The sequence below is a fragment of the Pseudochaenichthys georgianus genome, chromosome 17 (genome assembly GCF_902827115.2).
Source record: "Pseudochaenichthys georgianus chromosome 17, fPseGeo1.2, whole genome shotgun sequence".
Taxonomy (NCBI): domain Eukaryota; kingdom Metazoa; phylum Chordata; class Actinopteri; order Perciformes; family Channichthyidae; genus Pseudochaenichthys; species Pseudochaenichthys georgianus.
In genome coordinates, this window is record NC_047519.1 from 6,258,433 (window position 1) to 6,285,696 (window position 27,264).

General features: G+C 43.8%; 1 pseudogene; it reads left to right on the forward strand.

Moving 5' to 3' along the window:
- The first annotated feature begins 726 nt into the window (after positions 1–726).
- LOC117462381 (cadherin-12-like) overlaps positions 727–27,264 on the forward strand; it is a 110,542-nt pseudogene continuing 84,004 nt past the window's right edge.

Genomic DNA, 27,264 nt, shown 5'->3' on the forward strand with positions numbered 1-27,264 from the left:
TGTATTGAGAAATTCATCTGAACTTTTCAATGTGTTACGATTATAAACTGAAGCAATATAAAAATGAGCCCAATTAACTGAGTTTTAAACATCACTTTAAATGGAAGATCCCCATAGCCCATGTGTTTAGATGTGCTGAATAATTAAACCTGCTTTACATTTAGAGCTATTTCGTTGTCGAACACATTTGTCTTTTTTTTTTTTTTTAAAGGAGCAAACAAAGCTCCACTCTGTTGTCGGATCACAGATAATAAGTCATATTGATGTTTTTTGTGATAAGAAAATGCTCACTTGTTTTGAAACTAGCCCAGCAGTCATCATTGGACAGAATTATGAATATTTGTTCATGTGATATCATTTTTTGTCCCAAGGTCAATTATGAACTTTCACACTGAACATTGTCTTCTCTTCAACTTTTCCTCTATAGGCGTCTAAGCTATGGACTGAGAAGACAAGGTGGTCATCTGGGTCTCAAGAACAATCAAAGACGCTTTGCTTCAAACACAAATACATCAACTCCTTACTCCAACCGAAGGACTTTATCGCTTCAGCAAGGACGATGTAACAACAGATTCCTCTCAACAACTCGGGTCATATCGGAATTTAAACATCTTGTCCAATGCCAACCTTCGGAACGAATCCACTTTTGGATGCATGTCCATTTCTATGCTGGAAGTAGCCAGCTTTTCAAACTTTTATTTGCTTTTTTAACAGTGATATTCCCTGATGATCACAAGGGAATATGTCTTCCTGTTTCTGGTGGGAACCTGTTTCCTGTTGGACTACAGCTCCCAGACCCCCCTGAAAGCTGAGCTCCAAAGCAGGACTAAGGCTGGAGCGATGTCAGCCAGGGGGGGGGGCCGGAGGTAAGAGAATGAGGGCTTTCGGGGACGTCCCGTCTCCGGAAGACGGGACGAGGCTGGGGAGACGTGGGAGGTGGAAGCTCCAGCGGAACAAGAGAGGATGGGTGTGGAACCAGTTCTTCGTCCTGGAGGAGTACATGGGCTCTGATCCACAGTATGTTGGAAAGGTAGGTGCATATTGTACATTTTTAAATGTGGGATTTTTTCTAACAGAGGTATAGTATGCATGGTGCTAGACTCAAGTGCTAATCACACTGTATACTAAATAAACCAACGACTCGACTCACCATAATGATTTTAAATGATTTAATTTCTTCTGGTAAGAAAAAAATGGTCCGTTCCTCTGTGTACCAACAACTGGAACTGCGGTGCAACAACATAACTTAAAATGTCCGCAGCACCAGTGGCGACTGGTCATTAGGGGCAGGGGCACAGCCCCACCTAGTGTCAGCAGAAAGTATTAAAAATAATGATTACAAAAACATATATATATATATATTAAATATATTTTAAGATCATGTTTAATCATATGATTCGTCTGTACATTGCTGTTTTAGTCTGTGTTCTTCTAATTAGTGTCAACAGTGTGTGCCTATTGAGCTGTTTAGAGCCATGTGGGACAAAACCCGATCCTGCCCCTCCCTCTTATTGTCTAAATCAATGGTGACTGTAAAAACTACACTGCGCATGCTCAGAATATTTTCCTATTTAATGTGTGTGGCAAAAAAATAATGACCATAGGCGCACTGAACTGCCATCCCCACCATACGTCATCTCACATAATTCAGAGCTGATTGGCTGTAAGTACGTGTGCCGCGAAAAGTGTGGTGTGTGAAGAGGAGACGAGAGAGCTGCAGTGACGCGTCCTAAAACCCGGAAGTAAGCTGAGCATGGCTTCCCTCGACAAAAAAGCAATGAGATTTCTCCATAGGATTTTAGAAAATAGCTCAAAATAAGATCTGTGGGAAACAAACCTAAATGTTATCGCCATGACACGGTATATCATTCAGCCCTAGTGTGTAGCACATGTCCTGTTTAAGTTTAATCAGTGTGGCTAAATAAAAGACTCACATTAATAATTAGAGGTGCTCCGATCGATCGGCCGCCGATCGTTATCGGCCGATATTCACTCTTAATAGTGCGATTGGTGCTCTCTATAAAGGCCTATGGGTACCTGGAACAACCTAAACCAGTTATAAATATGTTTATTTAAAACCGCACGTCCCTGCAGTGTGAATACCGTGCATGCGCATACCACGGTTATTGCCATGACACGGTATATCGTTCAGCCCTACCACACACCACCTATAATAATAGCACTTTACCCCTGCTTACACCTATATGCCGTGAGCTGATTATCGAGCCTTCATTGTCACAGTCGCAGGTACACTGTGTATATGCGCAACACACTCTCACTCCCTAACGGCCCGTCTACACTACAAGCATCGAAAAATGCTTTCAAAGCTTCGCCCATTCACTTGAATGGGGTGACGTAGAAGATTTTGAATCTTCGCCGAACTGCATTGTGGGGAGCGGAGCATGGCTTGGCAAGCATCGTGAGCATCAAAGGTTGAGCAATGTTCAACTTTTGATGCTCCCGATGTTTTCGAAGCTGGCATCAGCCAATCAAATCCCGTTTATGCAAATCCCGCCAGTACAAGCTCTAGCCAATCAAACCGCGTGCAAGCTGGGAGAGCCAGACCGCAGTTCATTTCCTCATATTCCAAACGAGAAATTACGGTAGCAAATCACCCGGTTCTTTCCGACCAGAACTATTTACCGGGATACAAACCGGAGGAACCAGGCATGGAGGGAGGTGGCAGAGACAGTGGGTGAAACTGGTAGGTTTTCGCCTGTTTGGGCAGTTTATATCCAGTTTACTTCGTTTTAACATTGCTATTGCTCTGTATGTCGGGGGCGAGAGATTCATGTGATTGGTTGTTGGTCGCGTTGCTCGCAAAAAATCGCCAAGCTTCAGACATGCCCAGCTTCAAGATTTTTTTATGCCTATAATGTAGACGGGCCGTAAGCGTCCAGGAGCGACGTTTGGTCAGTGTCCGTGGCATCCAGTTGTGATGCTCCTAGGCTCCTTCAGTGTCATAAAGGGACGCAAATAGCTTTCAACTGATTGCAATGTATTCCCATCTGCGGCGGGATTTGACGCTAATGGAAGCACGGCATTCGTTTGTGTCGGCTGCCCTTAAAGGCAATGTGAGCATCCATTCCCATTGGATAACAGAGAATTCTACACCCGGAAGTAAGTATTCCTCTTACTGTCGATTGATTTTACAGTGATATCTGCACTACTCATCGACTAAAAGACACCAGATTATCCTTGTTAATTACACAACATTGATTGGTTTAAATTGTGTGCAATGCTTTTCTATTTTTCCCCTTCGATTCGGAGAAACAAATATTTGTTCTGAGTAAAGGATGGCAGAAGACACTACACTACCCAGAATCCCCAGCTATCGTTTGGACTACACCATGTGCTCTGTTTGACAAACCCGGTGGTAGTCCTCAAGCTCTGTGATTGGAGAGTGTGCTCCGAGGGTTACGCCGAGCCTCGAACAGCACTTGAAATGGGATGGTACCACGGCAGACTGTCCAAAACTGGATTACACATGCTGGCTATTCTGTTTCGCAACATGTTCTCTATCTATGGCACGTCTCTACTGGGAGTTGTAGTTCTAAAAGACGTTTTCGTATTTCCCATAATAAGAAGTTGCCAGTATTAAACTGTGTACATCCCTGGAGGTTTAGGGGATAGGAAACACTCAAATGTAAAACATATAATTAATAAATGGCTGAAAATTGCTTGTGCCCATAATGGGCAGCATTAATATATATACACACATGCCAGCTAAGGTCAGACGAGCTTTATTTAACAGCTGGTCTTATGTTTGTGACCCCTGTTGTTAATTGATAACATTACATTACATTAATTGACAGCTTAAGATAAGATATACTTTATTGATCCCAAGTTGGAACATTTGCGTTACATCAGCATGTGTAACAGTTGTAAATATGCAGTTGTGTTTATTTGTAAATCATTTAGTATAATCACACAAATTCTGTGTTTTATATTTAACAATTCTGTGTTCTTTATTTATTGATTGTTCAATACCTGACAAGGCCGGAGATGAAATATCTACATACATCTTATAAGAGTATAATACATTATGTATAGTATCAGTTAAAATAAGTGCTATCGGTCTGTTTCCGGAATTTGTTAATGACGATGTGCTGTGAGATGTGAGACTGGAATTGCACAGGGGAAAATAACGTAGGCTATCTTTAGATGCGGATTTTGTTAAACTAATATGTTTGCGCTGTGGACCAACACTATACCTTGACGGGGAAGGGGGTAGCAATAAAGATAACACCATTAAACAGTTACACAACATAACAGAAACAATACCGATAGCAGCGTCCCTAGCAACCACCTTGGTAACAATGAAAACGTCACGATTTCCTGAAGTAATCTTCGTAATAACTAGCAAACTAAAGATCATGTACATCCACTGCACACATAATCTGAAATAACAACTCATATTTCTCGCATCAAATTACATCAAAACGCATTTTAATGGCCAAACTAACTTTAAAATAGGCATTTTCCACCGAGAATAAAACGAAGTTCGGCCATGTTTTCTTTTTCTGCAGGGAGAAATTTGAAGATCACGTGACATAGACGCCAGCCATCGGAATGAATGGTGAAAAAAAATGGGGTTTGTCAAACAGAGCACATGGTGTAGTCCAAACGATAGCTGGGGATTCTGGGTAGTGTGGTTCTGCCATCCTTTACTCCGAAAAAATATTTGTTTCTCCGAATCGAAGGGGAAAAATACAAAAGCATTGCACACAATTTAAACCAATCAATGTTGTGTAATTAACAAGGATAATCTGGTGTTTTTTAGTTGATGAGTAGTGCAGATATCACTGTAAAATCAATCGACAGTAAGAGGAATACTTACTTCCGGGTGTACAATTCTCTGTTTTCCAATGGGAATGGACGCTCACATTGCCTTTAAGGGCAGCCGACACAAACGAATGCCGTGCTTCCATGAGCGTCAAATCCCGCCGCAGATGGGAATACATTGCAATCAGTTGAAAGCTATTTGCGTCCCTTTATGACGCTGAAGGAGCCTAGGAGCGTCACAACTGGACGCCACGGACACTGACCAAACGTCGCTCCTGGACGCTTAGGGAGTGAGAGTGTGTTGATATGCGTGGGGATTGTTGCAGTAGAAAATTCCACTGTAGCGACCGGTACATTAATGGGAAAATGAGCACCCTCTATGAAACGTCAAACTACCCCACAGCACCCCCAAAATAAATCTCTGGCGCCGCCACTGAGCCTGACTATTTGTGTTGGCGGGGGGCCGACTTTTTTTTTTCTCCAAAGGGGGGGCCTGACAGAAAAAGTTTGAGAACCACTGCATTAACCAGTCTTTAAACACTGCCAGAGCCCATACCTTGAAGGTTTCTCATTTCTCTAATTTCGCCTCCTCGGTCCTCCGGTGGTGACCCGGAAATGGATTTCAGCGCGCCATGTTGAAGGACATCTAATTTCTCTAAATGCACATCGAGGACCGAGTGTCACTACCCGATCCGTCCCCCTGCCCGATCGGTACTGCGCATGTGTGAGATGGTCCGCCATATTGGACAACTCCGGACGGCAACCCAAGATGGACAGTTGACACAGTGGCTTTTAGCAAAGCTCAAAAAGAAAACTCGAGAGAGATGAGTTATTTTTATTACAACGTGACTTCACTATTATTTAACAACTATTTTTATTGGGTTATTTTATTTGGGGTTAACTACATTGTCAGAATAAGTGAGGAATGAATTTAACTTCTATATTCATTATCTATATTTAGATAATGAATTTAACTTCTGTTAGACAGCCATATGCCATACATTTTTGCATACATTCACAGTAAATATGTATTCAGTATGATAGCTTAGTGTTATAGCTTGTAATAACAATAACTCATCTCTCTCGAGTTTTCTTTTTGAGCTTTGCTAAAAGCCACTGTGTCAAGTGTCCATCTTGGGTTGCCGTCTGGAGTTGTCCAATATGGCGGACCATCTCGCACATGCGCAGTACCGATCGGGCAGGGGGACGGATCGGGTAGTGACATCGAGCGTCGAGGAGGCTCTCTGGAGGAGCTCTAACCGAGGAGACACTGATGGGTCCTCCACGGTCCTCCACTGATGTATTTCCGGCAACAGTGATGTTTAAAAGAGTCGTGACGCACGGCCGGACTGATCTCAACCAATGACAGCTCTGCATGCATCCCCTGGATATTAGTTTAGTAACTACTTGAATCACGACGCGATGTTTACAGTGAGAACAGCTGTGAGGTCCGTGCAGAAAGCAGAGCAGTGTGTATAATATATATCACTCAGTATAACAGGCCTACATTACTCTCTGTATTTGTATGCTTTAGTTTAGTAGATATCTACAAACAAAGAGTAGATATTTTTCTAAGACCATTTAGTGCTCCACATAATAAAATACACAACGGCTGTATCCTGATATATATTATATGCTTTAGGAGCTGTAGGTGTGTGTGTGTGTGTGTGTGTGTGTGTGTGTGTGTGTGTGTGTGTGTGTGTGTGTGTGTGTGTGTGTGTGTGTGTGTGTGTGTGGTAGGCTACAGTGTGTAGGTGCGTGTTGTACAGTGTGTGTGTGTGTGTGTGTGTGTGTGTGTGTGTGTGTGTGTGTGTGTGTGTGTGTGTGTGTGTGTGTGTGTGTGTGTGTGTGTGTGTGTGTGTGTTTGTGTGCGTGCATGCATAGATGCAGCGGACAGACAGGTCTCAGTTGGTTTGGTGTCCTATGCTTACTAATACTTGTAAATAAAACTTTTTGCCCATGATAGTGTTACGCAGGGTTCGAGTTATAATCTCAGTTTATGGGGTCTTTAAAACTAACGCACGCGCATGCACACACACACACACACACACACACACACACACACACACACACACACACACACACACACACACACACACACACACACACACGCAGCAGCCCTCTACTTGCTACAAATTTAAATATGAAAAGGTGAAACTACGCACACACATCATCTCTGCTTACGCAGCACGCTCACAGGCATATATTGCGCAATTGGAGGTGAAGTGTAGGCATATTGTCATTCAAGAGAGAATACGTAGTTCTTTGGAAAACGTGTTTTTCTTTTAGCCTATTTACCTCGTTAACGTAAATAATACTCATTACATTGACACATGTATTATTTGTGATTTAGATAATGGTTGTTGGTAGGCCTACGACCCCCACAGATGTATGATTTCACCGCTGTCATGGGAGCTCAGCTCCTATTGGCTCCCACATAACTCGAACCCTGGTGTTACGTTATTATGAGAGTGCTCTCATACTTGTTCGATTGTTCGAAGGGACACCGAGGGTGTTTCTCAATGTCGAGGACGCTTCCTTTTTAGGACTCTTCCGAGTCAGGTCCTTCAGAAGCGATGCAAGAATCCTTCCTAGCCTCGGAAAACGAAGAATTGTGGAACAGGCTAAGAGGTGTGCAGGTGTGCGTCATATGCGAGGCCCTGCCTTAAATAGAGCGCGATTTCCTGAGAAGGCAGCTGGTTCTGAGATGATGGACTAACACAATTACCCATTTCCTGTATCAGGCAACACCTGATGTGATCGACTGCACCGCTCCACCTGAGCTCCGTCTGCCTCAGATGATGGAGTGGAGCAGTGATGAGCCTCGACAGAAAGCAGAGGGATTTTTCAATTTGATTTTTGGAATATTGCAGAAGATAAGCTCTGTGACAAACATAGTTGTGTGACACTTACATGTTTTGTTCAGTAGTATATTATATTAACACCACGTTATTTTTGTTTATGAGGCGTAAATTACGAGAAGAAGAAAAGCTAACTTTGGGCTATAAGGGAAGTACATCATGGGAGCATGGCTGTGAATCACCAACACTAGCTAAAGGCGGCTAATCTTTGTTGGTTGACGTTTAGTTTGTTTAATGAGTATAGTTGACACAGTTATGTATATAAACTCCCCACACTTGTATGAACATATGTAGTATGTTCTGTCGTGAAATGACAGAACTATTGTTTTAATGTTGGAATAAGGTAACGTGCATGTCCAAACAAGTCCAGGAAAGAACACATTTAGAATTTCTTTTTAAAAGCAGGGTTTTTTGTTTATTCATGCAATACAAATCATTTGAATACTTGTTTCTAGTTTTATGTCACCTTTGTTTGACATCAAGAAATCTATTCAATATACCTAAATTAAGCTTTTGGGGACACCCTGACCTAAAGTGGTTATAACTGTTCCCATGACGACTAGGGAGCTTAATTTGGAGGTCTTCACTGGTCATCTGCGACAAATAAAGGTTCTTTTTTGCACAACGCAGCAAGCAGAATGTGTGTGTGTGTGTGTGTGTGTGTGTTTGTGATTTGTGTTCTATTATGCATTATTTATCAGTAAGGTTTATAGTAAATGATGTGTGTGTGTGGTGTGTTTTTCCCCCAGGTCGCATTAATATATTTAAAAAAATCTTAAATGTAATAAATATCTCATTCAGCTTTCTTTATATAATTAGCATATCAAATCGTCGTTGCCTTGCTAATACATATTTTGCCTGTAAGATTTTATGAAGAATCTTTAGCAAAGAAAACAAATGCTGAAAATTACCATAATTCATTTGGAACTCATTAAAGCTTTAAGTAAACAACATATGTTCTATTTTCAAATGATAACTAGTGATATTGAAATGGCAATGATTCATGTTTTATTGTGACTGGTTCCTGCTGTATTTGGAGTGTGAGGAGCTCCATGATATGATTTCATGTCCTGTTCCTCTCTGTTTCCCCCTGCTGCAGCTACACTCAGACATGGACTATGGAGACAGCGCAGTCAAGTACACTCTGTCAGGAGAGGGGGCGGGGTCTATCTTCAACATTGACCCGATCACAGGAGATATCCATGCTCTGGTGGGGCTGGACAGGTCAGTGCCCGTCTATAATGATAACAATGCAGTAATAATGTAGGTAATAGAGTGGTGCAGTAATGCGTCACACAACCCAGAAATGAGTTAGTATGTTACGATCTCTGTTTCCCTCGTCTCAAAGTCAATGGTGTTTAATGTGTGTGTGGTTAGACACCAGCAATAAGGTCTGTGGTTAACACAAGCTGAAGAGATGTTCACATTTTGTTCTACAACATTAAATATGTAATTACATCACTCGTTCAAAGCTTCCATGTGACTTAAAAACAGAGGCTAAATGACAATACTTAACGTCATCACGCCAAAGATGAGCCACCTTTAGCTTAGCGGTGGTTAAATAAAGTCATCTCACCGTGATGTAGTTTGTTTATAGCCCAACTTTAGCTATTTACTTCTGCAGATTCAAAAATCACTAAGTGGTGTAAATATGAGTTTAATCTGCTAAACATAACTTGAAAAGTATCTTAAACATGTGTTGCCCACATATCATTTTTCTACAAATCCAATGGGAAAAGCTCACTGCTTTTTGTTGAGGGAGCCCTTGTGATGCTAACATCAGATTCAGCTTTCAAAAATATGTAATCGCTGCAGCACTCCATGCGGTACCACATATAACCCCTCTTCAAACATAAAAACTATCCCTTAAATTCAAGCAGTACATCATCATCGGACCCCTATTGCTCAGAATAAAAGCAAGCTATCTAAAAGAGAGAAACATACATGAATGGCCATGTAGGTGAACTGACATGTGTGTACTCTATCTATTGAACCAATTACTGACTTTAGGGGAAATACTGAGAGCTTTATATACAGTAGTTCTAATGGACTTAAATTCACATGTGATATAACGCTGATCTAAAGTGTTTCCAATTAAAATTATAGTTAAATGTTCAATTATTTGTTTTATTATGGGAATGTCTGTTTTCTTTAGTTATACTTCGTGCAGCATTTTCACTTTATAAATGAAAGTAAATGCAATGGTCCTGCTTTCTTAAACACAAGAAAAACCATACATATTTAAATAAAGAAAATAGGCCAGAACAAAAGAAAACTAATTTAAACAAGATGTAAAGAAATTAAAATGAAATTAAAAGCTAACTTGGGTTGCCCAAAAGTTTCTGTTACATAATAATCGGTTGAACAGAATGGGACATGTGCCTCATAGGTGTCTTCCCCTTTTGTGGCTGTGGGACTTGTAGTCCTATATTTTCTATGGAATACACAGGTCAGCACTAGGTGTTAATATTATCTATATTATCTATTATATTAAAGGAAGCTGTCTCTGACATAATGTACTAAGATCTCTGTTAGCACTTTGGGAAAAAACACAAAGTTCCATTATTCATGCTAACATAGCAATCGGTATCATCTGTCGAAAGGCTTCCTCCGGTTCAACTTTATGTCACCCAGCAAACGTTCCTAGTACATCACTTGATGTACTCTAATGTGAAGGCATAGTTGTACAGTTTACCTTACACATTGTATTGACTTACTGTAATACGAGCTACATTTAAATGACTGTATCATGTATAGCTAACCTTGCCATTCTTTCACATTGAGGTCATTTAGCCAGCTGGTGTAATAGAGCTAACATCAGCTCTTGTTAATAGACCATTCTTTTATGTAATAACTGTCGACAGCTGCTGTATAATTCATGATCCAGAGTAGAGGCAGAAAACACACAGCGCGCCATCAAATGACCAAGTCATCTCTTATCAGTGTCCTTAATTACTGTTTTAAAGTCCTGAAACCCACATGGGTAAGAATAATTACATTTACTTAACAGAAGTATGTTTAGTGTCGTTAGTTTTCAGTGAACAAAGTCTCTCTATTGGACATCAACATTGGTGCTTTTATGAAATATGTGATATTTTACAGGGAGGTAAAGTCGTACTACGCACTGAAGGCCCAGGCGGTTGACATGCACACAGGCCTCCCTCTGGAGCCTCAGTCTGAGTTCATCATCAAGGTGCAGGACATCAACGACAACGAGCCACGGTTTCCCGACGCTCCCTACAGCGCAAACGTCCCCGAGATGTCTCCAACAGGTGGGACATGAAGCCTCTCTGAATGTTACCTTACCATCTGCATAAAACAAACATTTAATGATGTTAGTCAATTTCCAAATAGAAGGACTGTAGCCAACTGTACTTAGGAACTTGGTACAGCAACTAAACGTCAAATAAATGCCACAAGTTACCAATTACAAATGTGTGAAGCATTTTGGCTCTGACACTCGGTATTAGACCTGATCATCAAAACTGGAATGCATTGATCTAGAATACATCCAGAGTACACTCTTGTTTGGTTACCTCAGATAATATATTTGGAATAAGGTTCAGTGTCTAGATGGTGTAAACATGTTTGTGGACCTGCTTCTTCTCCCTTCTCGTGGTTTCCTTGCGTCTCTCCATGCTTCCCTGGTGGGAAGGACTAAGACACAAGGAAAAGACGCAAGTGAGGACGTGTGGCAGTAGCCGCAGAGGGGAGGATAGGTGAATGTATTTTTTAAAGTTGGTTTGATTACACCATTCACAATTCCGACAACGCCACCTTGGGAGTTTCACCCAAGGACATATTAGTCAATAGTTAAAATGCAGTTCAAAACAGTCGCACAGGGCTGTAGCACAAAGGGGACAAATGAATTAGGGGCTGAGGCTTACCAGTGGGGGGGATAGGGTCGACGAGTGAGTGGAAGGATCCCCAAACAAACCAAACTTAAATCACCCCAGTCATACGTGCAGGAAATCAAATCCCGGGGGAGCACATCACACACAAAAGAGAGGAAAACCACCACCTTGGACACCAGCACCACCACCTTCAGCTCTCAGTAACTAAGTAGGGAAACACATTTAATGGGGGCTAAATAAGTACATCAAAGTAATAAACAAACACAATATCAAATATGTTCTCATAAGCAGATGATACATTACGTGTTTACGTGTGTAAACATTTAAGAATAAAACAAATCACAAGAGAAAAGGTTCAATTAAACTAAATAAACAATTAACTAGAATAAAATAAACAAACTAATTTAAATCAAGTTGGCCAAAGTAAGGACAAGTTATAGAGGGAGTTAGTCCCATAGTTCAGTGACTTCCACACTTCGAGTGTCGGCCCAAGCAAGGCAGCAGGAAGGCGTGCAGTTAAAGCAGCACTTTAACTGGTGAGCGAGCCTCCGCAGTAGGCGACGCAAAGCTGGCCAGAAGCAGCAATCAGAAGCAACAATGTGGTAACGGTAGCCCAAACATCTAGGCAAGATCAACAGCAGTTGTGACGTTACTGCCGATAAACATACTTTCTCCGGTGAAGCAAAACAGCAGATGTCCCTTAACCATTGGTTTGGCCCTAGGTTTATGAATAAATACAAATACAGCGTTAATATCAATAAAATGAATGAGGTGGATTGACTACATAGAACGCCGTACAGCGCACATACCGATCAGGCTTTCCTATCGATAACGCAGAGAGGGGAGAGCTTCATGCTTTTTATGGCTGCGTTGACAGGCTGCACCCGGAGGATCCTCCACTAGGTGAGGCAAAGCAGGGCTAAGCATCAATACGCTGGCAAATTGCAGAACCTTTCCTGAAGCGAGCAATGCTACTGCAACATAGTATACCTGCACCGGTGGCGGAAGCAAACACGGCAAACACGCAAGTGGGGCGTCTCTGTGTACCAACAAACAAGAGACAGCCAGCTAGAAACCTCTGCCCTTTTATAGGGTGCCCCCTCATTTCATTTCATTTCAAACCTTTATTTATACAGATAAATCCCATTGAGATCATTGATCTCTTTTTCAAGGGAGACCTGCTCAAGTAGTTCCACATGGAACATAAAAGCATAAACAGAACAACAAAAGGACATCATACAGCATCATTTACGTAATTATCCACATGAACAGGTACCAATAGCTTCCGATTGAGTAGCATCCAACCGAGCTTTAAAAACATTTAGTGGCACCAGATTGTTCAGTTTCCATTTAATTTGCAGACTGTTCCCAGACAGAGGAGATGCATCTAAAAGCTGTCTTCCCTAAGACAGTCCTAGCAGTTGGCACATTTAATAAAACCACAGCATTCGATCTCAGGCAGTAGCCACTTACAATTCTCCGTGAGATCAGGGAGCAGATATAAGATGGAAGTTTCCCTAGCATCATAAGTCATGTGACTCGTCAACGTGGCGCCGCCCACAGGGTTGATGTTATTTCGGTAATTAATCAGCTTCAAATCACTGATAACGTCATCGGATTAAAAAAAAAAAAAAGACTGGCAGAGACTGGTCTGTTTAATCAGATGATAATTATTTAAAAATGCGTGTCATGAGGATTGCCTCCCTTTAAGAGAACTGAAGTTACCTACTGTAACTCAGCTTCTATGAGTATTGGTGTAGCCCTCTAAGGCTATCGCTATTGGGTAATCCCCCTGCGCACCCGCGCAGCACTGAAACACTTGTAGTCCACGCCCACCCGCCAGGTGGGCCCCACCCTCGGGCTCCCTTTCGGTATAAATAGGAAGGAGGCCCGGCAATCTGCTCCCATACAATATAACTTTTCTTCAGCTATTCGTGGAGCCAGTGGGGCCCAGCGCTTAGAGGGCTGCGCCATTACTCATAGAAGCTGGGTTACAGTAGGTAACTTCAGTTCTATTTCGTATATGGCTTCGCCCTCTAAGGCTGTCGCTATTGGGTTAAGGGGCGAAGCATGATGTAGTCTGCGCCCCACTGGGTCCGCCCGGTACTATGGGACGGGTGGCGCAGTGGTCTGTGCATCTGATCATCAGATCAAGGGGGGTGCTGGGGAACTCCAGTTGGAAACCCGCTCCTGCCGCCACTGCGTCAGGCCGTTGTGTCCTTGGGCAAGACACTTCACCCGGATTTGCTCCTGTGGGTAATGTCCACAGTACATGTATAATACCAATGTGTACTTGTAAAAGCACCTCGATGACTTCGAGGCGTGAAGATGGACGGTGTGGCGCAGTGTGCTGTGCAATGATCATCAGATCAAGGGGTGAAACCCGCCGCTGCTGCGTCTGTAAAGCCGGTGTGTCCTTGGGCAAGACACTTCACCTGAACTTGCTCCTGTGGGTATTGTCCACAGTGACCATTGCATGTATGTCAAATATGTGTGTGATGTGTATTTGTAAAGCGCTTTGAGCACTGGAAAAAGCGCTATAATAAATGTAAGGATTATTACTAGAAGCACCTGCTCAGATAATAACTCATGTCTATTGCGCCATGCGTAAAGGCGCATCGCCGTCCCTGGAATATAGCATAACATGAATATTTTCCATGAGGGGACGAAGGCTGGGAACAATACATACCTGCCGCTGTGAGAAAGTAGAGACGAAGGTCCCACCTTGTCCAGCGATCATAGAGGGGGAACAGCAGCTCTCTGCATGCAGACAGGCAGGAGAGCGCACAGCTGGATCCCTGACGTCACTCACTCTGATGAGACACTCCGTACAAAGTGTGTCAGAGGAAAAAAAAAAAGGAAACATCCCTCTCATAAGAGGGAAAAAGCGCCGCTCTCCGTGTGCCGAGAGGCGCACAGCTGGGTCCCTGATGTCACTCACTCTGACAGGACACCCAGTACAGGGTGTGTCAGAGAGGAATGGGAGACATCCCTCAAATACAATTGAGTAAATGAACAGGGGGAAGACCAAGATGCAGCAGTGAAAATGTCTTCCTGACATTCCTCCGTGCAAAGCCGTGGAGGAGGACATTGATGTGCGCATTGATGATGGATCCACCCCAGAGAAGACATATGCCTGTGACAGAGCCTCACACAGCCAGTGTGACAGCCGTTGTGCAGACTAGTGTTGTCACGATACCAACATTTTGGTTTTGATACCAATACCAAGTCAAGAATTGCGGGAAACAGTCTTAAATGTAATTATTGTGCTTTATTTCACACCAGAACCAGAACCATATTGGTAAGTTAGCTAAAAAGATAGCCATATTAGACAGTTATCATTGCCTTTAATTGCCTCGGCAAACTACGAAAACGTTTATTTTCTCACAAAATAAATTACACTGGTTTGACTTAGATTTGAGGGCATGGGCTTGAGCATGATGTAATTATGTTATCTATCACATTCGCTAACCTGTCTGGATGCCGGTTGGCGAGGTGCTTAGCCAAGTCTGATGTGTTGGCTCCCTTGGTTTGCAGGGATCTAAAACATGTCTGACAGACAGGCCTCGTGGTGTCCGTAGGCTTGCCCTCACTGTCAGAGATATCGCTAAAATACTTCCAAATTTCGCTTCTGGCGCAGCGGCAGTTGCACTCCCACTTGCAGCCAAGCTTCTCCTTTTCTCACATGCTCTGGCAGCTAGCGCGTGCATGAGAGAGGGGAGGGACTTAGAGCGTGCTTGAGGGGGAGGGACTTAGAGCGTGCTTGAGAGGGGAGGGACTGTAGGCACGGCTGCAGTGCAGGGAGTGGAAGCAGAGCGCTGAACACACACGGCTCTTATTAAAACAGCGCTTTCTCACCGGAGTACTTTTCCCCGTCATTCTTAAAGTACCGATACCAATGAAACGGAGGAATCGTAACGTTTTTAACGGCAGGGTATCGTGGTACCTTTCAAGTATCGGTACACCGTGCAACACTAGTAAGGGCTCAGAACAGTCTCATAATACACACATGCACACAGAAGGATTCACACTTGTATTTCATGATCCGCAAAAGGATTCACACTTATATTTCCGGATCCACACTTGTGTTTTTCAATGCACACACAAATGTGTTCCGTTTCATATACATGTAAATAAAATCCAAATACATAAAAAAGTTTGACATGTGTATTTTTGATCCTCACATATTTGTTTTCCGTTTATAACCTCTGAACCGGCAAACACAAACAGCTTTCTGTGCACGGATCGCTGTGCATTCGTGTGTGGGTTTTTTGAGACTCCCCTGACGGTCAGCCGATTCGTACTTGTAATTATTTCTATCTATAGCCAATCAGATGTCTCCTCAATTCTAAGCCAATCACATGAGCGCGCCCCCACGAGGGTAGATTTCTTGCGTTCATGACGTAGCGCTTCATGTACGCATTTTGCTCAGTCCGGAGTTGACAGCTCCTTGGAGCCTGCCTGCAGGCGCTGATCTCAGGACACCCTCCACTCTCAGTACAGCGCCACTTTCCGAACAGGATATGCACGCAAATACAAGCCTTTATATTATTATGGTACAGCGCCACTTTCCAAACCATTGATGAATGCTTGTGTACACAAAAACGGCAGGCAAAACCGTTTTAAATGTGTGTTTCCTGTATGGCGAATACAGCTGCTTTATTTATGTCTGTATGAAGTTGTTGTGAGTGTGGAGGGAGAAGCTACAGGTTAGCTTAGCCTAATCGATCAGTGCACTACGAAGCCAGTGCTAGACAGTGACCTGTTAACGGGGGGGAGCCCCGCCGGTCATTATCGGCCGATATTCACTCTTAATAGTTTGATCGGTGCTCTCTATAAAGGCCGATCAGGAGAGCTGGATCTGATCGATATGGACATAAACGCGAGTGAAGTATAACCGGACGCAAGAGAGAGATCAGATCAGCTGCTGAGTCTGATGGAGACACGCTGCTCTGCATAATCACCTGATGCTCCGCCCTCTGTTTAGCAAGCTGACCGAACTGACGCAAAATGCGTACATGAAGCGCTACGTCATGAACGCAAGAAATCATACCCTCGTGGGGACGCGCTCATGTGATTGGCTTAGAATGGAGGAGACATCTGATTGGCTATAGATAGAAAAAATTACAAGTACGAATCGGCTGACCGTCAGGGGAGTCTCAAAAAACCCACACACGAATGCACAGCGATCCGTGCACAGAAAGCGGTTTGTGTTTGCAGGTGCAGCGGTTTTAAACGGAAAACAAATATGTGAGGATCAAAAATACATATGTAAAACCTTTTTCTGTAATTGGATTTTATTTACATATATATGAAACGGAACACATGTGTGTGTGCATTGAAAAACACAAGTGTGGATCCGGAAATACAAGTTTGAATCCTTCTGTGTGCATGTGTGTATTATGAGACTGTTCTGAGCCCATACACTAGTGCAGACAGAGGCTGCCCGATCGAGCGCTCTCTATAATGCACAAACAGGCGCAGAGAATGGCGCAAGGCAGCCGTGCACGCCACTAGCAGGACAGCGCGCACAGGACAGAGGAGATGAGACGTGGCTTCTTCCTCCGATCTGTGAGAAGGGGGAAAGAAGCCATCCAAGGTGATCACTCTCGACTCTAAAAGAGCTTGTGATGACCTTTGGCATAAAAGCCGGGTTAGGGCGTAAAACAGCTGAACTGCCATCTCCTTGGATCCGGAGGCATGACGGAGCCAAAGAGAGAGCAGACAAATCACTCACCCTTTTCGCTGATAGAGCCAAAAGTAATACTACTTTGGCTGACAACAGTTTAAGGGGAACCTGGTCAGGTTCAAATGGGGCTTTGCTTTAGTGCGCCAAAAGCCAAAGCCAAATCTCACTGAGGCGCCAAGTGTGCGCAGGTCTGAGTCTCCATACTCCTCTCATAACACGGCTGCTGCGCTCTGCGAGCCCCTCTGTTCAATTCGCCGGGAATATACATTGCTCTGATGGAGAGCAACGTGTGTGCGCGCCCAGAACAACAGCCGCCTGGCTGCGTTCAGAAGCTGCGCAGATCGTACTCCTCCTTGGCGATTTGAGGTAGGCTGCTTCCATAGCCGTGGCCTGTTGTCTGTGGAAATCAACACATGTCTGATTGTACAGCAACGGGGGCGACTCCGAGATTTATAAAAATAGCAGAGTAAAAACCGCGCAAGACGCTGTTCCTGGGATGACAGGAGTGTTTCTTGTATCCCATTGAACTGCTGGGGGGAGAGGCTTCTCTGTGCCGTAATGGTCGTCATGGTGACGAGCCACGCCATCGCCGCCGCTGCCCGTGAGGCAAAAGGGCTGCGAGGGAGTTTCCACACGCTGCATTTCACTCCGTCTCATCATGAGGCGCGTACACGCCCAGGGGATGAGAGGTGTGTGTATGCTGTCCACACGAGGCGTTATAACGGTGCTTGTGGGTTATTATGACCGTGTGTAGGAGGCATATCTGGGACAGAGGAATGCCGCGAGCTCTGCAGTTTATTAACCAATAGGTTAAAAACAGCAGGCTTCTGCAGCGAATGAACCACCTCTGGAGTGTCCCCCTGTTGGAAGAGACCCAGGGGTATCATCACGTGACCAGCTGACGCCAACGTCGAGCAGCTGCGTCACGGAGAGGGCTGTGTGGGTTGTGACACGCCGGAGGAGAGCTGTCAGTTCCTCCACTCGCTGCCGCGAGAGCCGCGCTCTCATGCTGGCTGAGTTTAATTCCACTCCCAGATAAACGATTGTCTGAGAGGGAAGAGGACAGCTCTTCTTCCAATTTATTATGAAACCCAGGCTTTGACAGATGCGATACGAGATGTACCGTCTGTAAAGCGACTTCCTCCCTGGAGCGAGCCAGCAAATAGCAGGTCGTCCAGAGAAAAACACACTCTCATCCCTCCTCTGTGTAGTGGCTCCAGTGTTCTCTACACAAAAATGCGAGGAGTCAGGAAATATCCGAACGGCAGACTATTGTCTGGTCTGATATTCCCTGAAATGAGAAAACGCAGGAATTTCCTGTGTTTCGGGATGATGGGTACATGGAAGTATGCATCCTTCAGGTGGAAGAGAACCAGTCGTCCTGGTGAACACATTCCAGCACCTGTTTGATCGTCAGCATGTGGAATACTGACAGATCGAGGATGTCTCATTGCCCCAGTCTTTTTCGGCATTAGAAATATAACGGGAGTGAAAACCCCTGATTTTCCTCCCTTTGAGGAACCCTGGAAATATCCTCTTTCAACAGGAGTTCCAGCAGCTCTGAATGGAGCGCAAGACTGTTCCTGGGAGTGTTTCCTGTATCCCATTGAACTGTCATGGCGACGAGCCATGCCAGGGAGCCTCCACACGCTGCGTTTCACTCCGGCTCTTATCAATCATGAGGCGTGTACACGCTCAGGGGATGAGTGGAGGTGTGCGCCCTGCTGTCCACACGAGGCGTTATAACGGAGCTCATGGGTTATTATGACCGTGTGTAGGAGGCGTATCTCGGACAGAGGAATGCCGCGAGCTCTGCAGGTTATTAACCGATAGGTTAAAACCGGCAGTCTTCTGCAGCGAGCCCTGCTGCCTGCTGGCAGCCGGCTTAATTACCGGCTCTGCTTCCTCGGAGGCTCTCGCGGAGCAGAGCAGGAGCGGGGGAGCCTCACTCCCCTTTGACTCGCCGCCGGGAGACCCTGTCTCTGGGGTGGCGGGGGAGCGGAGATGTGGGACGGAGCCCCTGCAGCCGCCGAGGGGCGAGTCTGACGCCGAGGCTGTTGCTGTGGGCGTCTATCCGCTTGCGGCCTCCTGTGGCCGGCGTGGACGCCGCGGCTGCTGCGGCTGCTGCGGGCGTTGGTGCCGCTGTGGGCGCTCAGCAGGCTGGAGCCAGCTGTACATGCTGGCGAATGCCGTATGCCTGTTCCGCGGCCGTCTTCATGGACTCCACCATGGCGTGGAACTGGGGTCCGAACATCCCGTCCGGGCTGATTGGAGCGTCCAGTAGCACTTTTCTGGCCGTCTCCGTAACAGACGCCTGCTGCAGCCAGAAGTGGCGCTGGATCTGTGTCACCCACGCGGAAATCCTCGCCTGGGAGACAGCGACGGACGCGCACAGAGTGAGCGCCGTGGTGGCCGCCTTGCTGATTTCCTCTGCCTCGGTGGTGGACCGCTCTACCAGTGTCACCACCGAGTTGGAGAGCAGCGCGATGTTATTCGCCGCCACCTGAAAGGCACACTGGTGCACCCGGTCGGTGACATACTGGTCTCTGGTGGAGATCAACGTAGGGCGCCGTCCGGCGATTATGTTGGCCTGTCTTACCCCAAAAAATGCCGTCAGGCTCGGCTCCAGAGAAGGGGTGGCTGGGAAACCAGCATCTGTGAACCCCTCCACCTTGGTGAGGGGAACAAATGTGGCCACCGGAGCCTTCAGGGTCCTCGGGTTCACCGCCGCCCCCTCCTGGAACCTCCTGATGGCCGGGAAGCGTGGCCAGATCGGGTCACTCCTGACCGTCTGCACCCGCGAAAAAACTCCGGTCATGTCGTCCGGAGCACACCTCTCCTGAGCTAGGGGAACGGGGAGATCTCTGCAGGCCGCCTTGCATATGATCTCCGGCAGTATCTCACACAATTGTTACTCATGTTTACTCTGCAATTGAAGTGTCTCTTGTGCTTCAGTAACGGTGTGCTGAAGAAAAGAGGGAGCAGATTGTCGGGTCTCCTTCCTATTTATACCGGAAGGGAGCCCGAGGGTGGGCGTGGACTACAAGTGTTTCAGTGCTGCGTGAGTGCGTAGGGGGATTACCCCAATAGCGATAGCCTTAGAGCAGGGATGGGCAAATGGCGGCCCGCGGGCCGCATGCGGCCCCCACCTCCTCTTTTTGCGGCCCTCAGATTAATTTATAAACAACGTAATTAATCAAAAAAAAAAAAAAGATGTAATTTTTTTTTTTTTTTTTTTTTTTTTTATTTTTTTTTTTTACTTGTAGTACTGATACCGTCCACTAGACTCCTAGTTACGTCGCGAGCTGCGTAGATGATTTCAAATACCGCGAAATAATCTGTGACGCATTTGTGTGTATTGTGTTTGTTTCCTGGGGAAACCCTCACAAAAAACACCGGCTGTTGTTATGCCTGCTGTGACGTTAAGTTGCCTCGTGTAATTATGCCTTTACAAGCTTAAAAGTTGTTTTCATCTGAATTTGGCGAAACAAGTTTAATATTCTTAAAACCAAGACTTTGTTTATTTGAAATCAGCTGAAAACAAACTGTCACGGACCCTGCCATGTTATCTATGATTACTACGCTTTTCATTCATAATTTCAGCGGGAGGGAGGGGGGAGGGGGGGGGGGGGGGGGCTCTGAGGAACAGCAGAGTGCGGGCTGACAGGTGTCTGTGTTGACATTCCCCTTATTGTGGAATAAGAGAAATGCAGAGACTGGCTACAAGTGTTTTAGGTTCAAGTTAGACCACTAATGTCTGGGTTAGTGTTCATGACTTTATGTGTATGTCATCTAATGGTTCATCTCAATACACACACATTTTACGTGCTATTCCACTGTTTAATAACCCGTTCAATTCAAACATGCCACTTGTAAAAAATGAAATACAATTTCTGTGAACTGATATTTGTTGAGCTTATTAGAGGATGTTCCCATTTTGTGGGGATGTTCCCTTTGATTGTAAAATGTCAATGAAGATGTCAGACTTAGTACATTTGTTAATAATTACATACAACACACGGAATTTGTGTGTGTGTGTGTGTTCCAAGTGAATCTGCGGCCCCCTGGTGGCCAGTACATCAATGATGTGGCCCCCACCACCATCAAAGTTGCCCATCCCTGCCTTAGAGGGTGAAGCCATATACAAAATAAAACTGAGACGCAGCTCATGTTCCCTTTAGTGTTGACTTCCTGTCTGTCTTCTTCTGCTGTTCCTGTTAGTGTTAGTGTGTACTTCCTGTCTTCTTCTGCTGTTCCCTTTAGTGCTAACTTCAGGACAGGGACAGTATAGCCATCATGATTCCAACGTTTTGTGCTCTCCACAATTGTAAAAATGAATATCTAAAAAGTATTCCACAGTGTTTTCTGACGGATGAACACTAATGTGTGTTGTCCACAGCTGATGTTACATTTACCAGACATCTTACTGCGGATTGATATCACTGCACATATTCTCTTCGTTTTTACTACGAAAAAATAACAGACTTCTGGATTGTCCAAATTGACCAATCAGAATCAAGTATTCAATTTAGCCATGTAACAAGACACTAGACAGATTTTAGTTTTAAGACTTGATCACATTCAAGGAAAATGCTAAATGACTCCAGTAAGTTATGAGTAAATCAGGTTGACCATTTTCTCAAATCTGTCTAGTAGATCTTGTTATTAAAAAATGAAAACCAAAAGTGGACTGAATGTGCACCCTGGCATAATTCAAAAAGTAGCAAAACACATTACCATTCATGTCCTGGGGCCAGCAAATATCCACAGCAACTTCCATAGAAATCAGAACTTTGCAAAAGTATGACAACGTTTGACACCATGAGGAAGTGGAAGCATTAGCTTTTGTCAGAATATGTTTTTGCAATTGTAGCATTAGATAAAAGGTCAGAGGGTCACCAAGAGCATTAGAGTGTATTCCTTTGGTCATGAATATAATATGTATTGTGGCATCTGGCCGGTATTATTTGTGGTATAATACTTCAGCATGTGTTAGATGGATTAACTACATGACATAATCGTTCTGATAGAAATATTGTGAACAATGAAAAATCTAACTGCACAACATTTGAAAATGGATGGACTTTTTTCATTTTTTTTAAATAAAAAGAGCCAAAGAAATGTCATCTGATTTTGGTTTGTCTGACAAAAATAACGTTAGACAGAATCGTGTTTCCTTAGGGTAAGCGTTACTAGTTCAGGAGGATGAATTAAGTTATATCTGCACCACACACACACACACACACACACACACACACACACACACACACACACACACACACACACACACACACACACACACACACACACACACACACACACACACACACACACACACACACACACACACACACACACACACACACACACACACACACACACACACACACACACACACACACACACACACACGCACACACACACACACACACACACAGTGCACTAAGCCAGACTTAGTGGACCATCTGTCTGCTAAATGCCATTACTGAGAGGTAATTTAACAGTCAAGGTCTTTAGGCTTTAAGCTGTTAATGCTTCAGCTGAGGCCCAAAGTGCTCTATAGAACAGAGTGTGACCCCAGTGTGTCTCTGTTGTAGTGGACTAGAGAAACAAACTCTCTAGCAGATTAGCTGACGTAGCAAACAGAACCCGAATCCGTAAATTAAGGACAGAGGGTGTCGTATTGTCATACTGATATTCTGTACACACTGTGAAGACCATTGAGACAAGTGTAACATTTGTGATATTGGGCTATATAAATAAACATTGATTGATTGATAAATTAGAAAACATAATCCTATGAGGAATCGTCTGCTATGAATAAATGCAGACAAACATCTTTCTCTTTTCCTGACTTATATAACACTAGAATAAATGCTGCTCCAAAAACAAGTAAAAATTATATAAACACGGTTTTCGCCTGAAATAAGTAAAAATATGTGAAAATGTGCTTGGTAAGATTTATAAGATGGGATATTTATATCAGATATTGCAATTAGCTTGGAAAACTTATTTTGAACTAACTCCTTGTTACAAAATAAGCCACAAAGGCTTTCAGTTTTCTGATGTTGGTGATTTTCCAAAAAAGATGTAAAGAAAAATGTTTCATCTGAGATACAACTGAAAATAAGACGCTTTCAAGAGTGTTTGACTTAAAAATATATTCAAGACCCTATATCTCACTGCATTGTTTCTCCTTAAAGGGGACCTATCGTGCAAAATGCACTTTATGTGTCCCCGGTGTGTCAGGGAACTCACGCAGCGTCAGAAAATAAAACCCTCTCTCTTTTCCTCCGTACCCAAATCTCTAAAAACGGGGCTACCTTTGAGCTCCATACTGTTTCAGAAATAATCCTTGATAATTCATGATTTTTTTTTTTAAAGCTTTATACCCAAGATCAGCACTTTTGAAACAGGAAGTGAAATAGAGGGATATGAGGCATGGCTAAAAATAGCATGAAAGGTGACCTTTAAGTTATTATGTCTTATATCAAGTGTGAAGATATACTCTGAATAGATATTAGACAAATATAATTAGCAAGATTCTAAGTTTTTGTTGTGAGAGCTTTTGAAATATTGCTACACAAGTTCACTTATTTTGTTTGGGTTAAGGGCTGATACATTTTGAAGAGAGAGTTTAATGAATGCTAGCTGTAGCTGTACAGCTTATGCTGGTTCTCAAAGAGGCAGCCCACCAATTTAAAAATATGAATTTCATAACAAAGTGAAACTTCATAAAGATGTTCCTATTCCTTTGAAAGTCATTCTATTTTTCCTAGAGTTAAGGTTTAATTATTGAAAACTTGTATGCTAGCATCCTCACAACCGCAGTCCTAACATGCTAATATGTAGCAACAGTATGTATTGTATTAGTGTGTTGTGTTAGCATAATAGCAATGTAATATTAGCATCAAAGAAGGTAGTTGAGAGTGATATGAATTTCTTTGGTTCTGCAGGAAGACCGACTTGATTCAAGTCTATCTTGTGAAAAATTACAATTTTGAAAGAAATAATAGCAATCTGTCTAATAGCTGTTGAAACTAGAGAGCAGGCACTTTCATGGGAGAAAAAGGTTCCAATTTCTGATTGGCTGGGCGAATTGCAAACCACGCCCCGTAAAACTTGTATGCCGTGAAGTTGTTTGAAGAAGAAGAAGAAGACTTTTGACTTTTGCAAAAACACTTTATTTACATACGATCAATTATACATTCTTCAAATAAAGTGCTTCATTGTGCAATTAAAAAACGAATCACTTGAAATAATACATAAAAACCTATGCTTTAAAAACGTGTGCAAATTGCACATTTTCATTGATAAGAGAACACACTATCATCATAGCACCAACGCTGTTTAAAAGTGTCTAGATCCCCAATGTGCTTATAAATACGATGCTCCAACCAGAGTCTGGCTCTGATGTTGCACAGCCAGATTGCTTTTGCCTCTTCCCCTTTCTTATTTTCAACCCTGTTTCTCCTGCTTAAATAAATGGCAATGTTTGCTTCGCCAGAGAGGTAATTCTGGAGCTGCTACTTTTCCTTGCTCGTCTTTTTATATTTAAAAACACCCTGATAAAAAGGAGGTAACCCACTTAACTTTAACATGTTTAAATCAGTTAAAAACGGAGCAGCATCCAGCCCCAGGTTACTCACGCGTCGGAGAATGCAGCTGCTCACATCTCTCCACACCAAATCAGCCGGGCCGGTCAGATACCTCTGTAAAAACTGTATCCTAAAAGTGGCTGTTCGGCTGGCCAGGTGGATAAGGCCCTGTCCCCCCTCCTCTCTAGATAAACACAGCACCCCCTGTGGCACCCAGTGTAGACCCTCCCAAAAGAAATCTACCAATTTCTTTTGTATCTGGGCTAGTAAGCCTGAGGGTGTCACGTTATCCGAGAGTATGTCTGACTCAGAGGTCGCGCGGCTGTGGAGAAGAACGTGTTGCCCACATTCTGTTACTGAGTTTAGGCTAGGTTTATTGTTTTGGGTGCAGTCACTTTTGCCTCCACTTGCTGTTCAAATAAATGTTGAAAGAAAAAGTTAATCTGTTTACAATTCTGTTTTATATGGGTGTTGAAGAAGAAGACCCATTAACCCATCCTAGTACCAGGAGTCTAGTACTAGGAGCAGTGGGCAGCTACAGCGCCCGCGGAGCAATGGGAGTGAGGGGGGAAGGGGGATGTCTGGTGCCTTGCTCAAGGGCACCACGGCAGGAGGTGAACTGGGACCTCTCCAAGTAGAAGTCCACACTCCAAATAGGTCTGGTCGGGGACTTGAACCGGCGACCCTACGGCTCACAGTCCAAGCCCCTACTGACTGCCATAGATTTAGTCCCTAATTTTGCTCTGAAAGTGCACCAGATTGATGCATTTAACGTCAACATTTAAAAAAAAATCTTCCCGGGGGAACTTGCCCCCGGACCCCCCTAGAGGAGGTGAGGTCCACCACCTGCCCACACCCCCTGTTAAATTGTCTCGCCCACATTGAGGATGCTTCCTACGCCCATGTTTTATTCCATGTGTCAAGTGAGGCAAATTGGGTCCAAATGTTATTGCATCAATGATCTGTTAACATTAAAATCAATAAATATATGCTGTAACTATTTTTGCTCTAGGCAACTCAAGGGCTCGTAATGTGATTATTATATGAATAATGGTAAAAATAACATAAAATGCATAGGTTTCTTTGTTAAGTAACATACTTTCGTCGCCGGCCGGCCGATACATGCCGCGCATTAAGTGGGCCTGTCTGTCAATTAATCCCCGGGCCACTTTTTCCCCCCAGTCCGCCCCTGATGTGTTCTATTGGTTTGGACTGAGTTTGCATTCACCCTGGTGTGGTATGATCTGCATCACATATGGAAGATAATCAGATTTTCTCTAAAGCTCATTGTGTTGGCATCAACCCAAGCTGGCTGGGCGGATTGCAAACCACGCCCCGTAAAACTCCCAAAAGGTTTTGTGAACCCGCCATTTTATTTCCCTCGCATTAGCATTAGCCCAGCGCACAAACGGAGAGAGACTAACTTTTGGCAACACAAAAGAAAACATGGGAGCGGTGGAGATGAGGAGGTGTCGGCGTTCCGGCAATTTACTCGGAAGGCTTCAGTAGAAGCTGCTGGGAGTCCCAGCAGCTTCTACTGAAGCCAGTCCCCAACTCCGGGGACTTCGGGTGGAACTAAGTACGGCAAAGTACTTGGTGTGAAAGCGCCTAATGGTTTTGCATTTGGGGTCATATTAAATGAAATAAGAGTCAAGGCTCATACCAAAACTGCAAAGGAAACAACTCTCAAAGCTGAGCCCTTTGAAGTTCTCCAAAAATGTATATATTTTGTGTGTCTGTGACTGTTTTACTGATATGCATATGATAGGTCTTGATTCCAAGGTGAGTTTTTGTGTTGGCGGTAGTGCTGCACACATCTGTAATCTACTTAAAAACAAAATGAATAAGGCAGTCCATTGTGCAAAAAAGACACAGTAAATACAACTGGTTAGGGTATACTTAGGGTTAAGAGTTAGTGTTAGACACACTCTGCACACTGTTTCATTCATTGATTCTTTTTTATAATTCAACATTATGATTCAAGTAGTGCTTTCAGCTCAACTGTGTACATACAGTTTATATATAACCCTAACCCTGTTAATCTATTGTCCATTGAGATTGGCTGGAAGGACACATAATTACAGAAAACAATATCTTTAAATTAATGATGGTACTCCCCCAAATCCAGTCTGAATAATCCCTTAATTCAATGTTCTATCAGTGTGGTTAAATCTGTAGAAAGGAGGCTAGGCATCACTGGTGTTTCCCTCCCTTCATGCCCATTCTGGAAAACCCAATATTCACAGCGGGCGGTAACCCTAGCATGCCTTTCAACTAAACGCCTCGTTCTTATGAACTGGAAAGTCAGAAAGCCCAACTGCTTCAATTTAAATAGATGGCTGGAGGGCTTCCTAAACATCTTAAGTATGCCAGACAACAGGCTTTGGGATAAGATAAGGGCTTTCCTGGACCCAAACTATCTCGGCTGCCAATAATAAATATACTAATTATAATAATATAAAAAAAAAAGAAGAGAA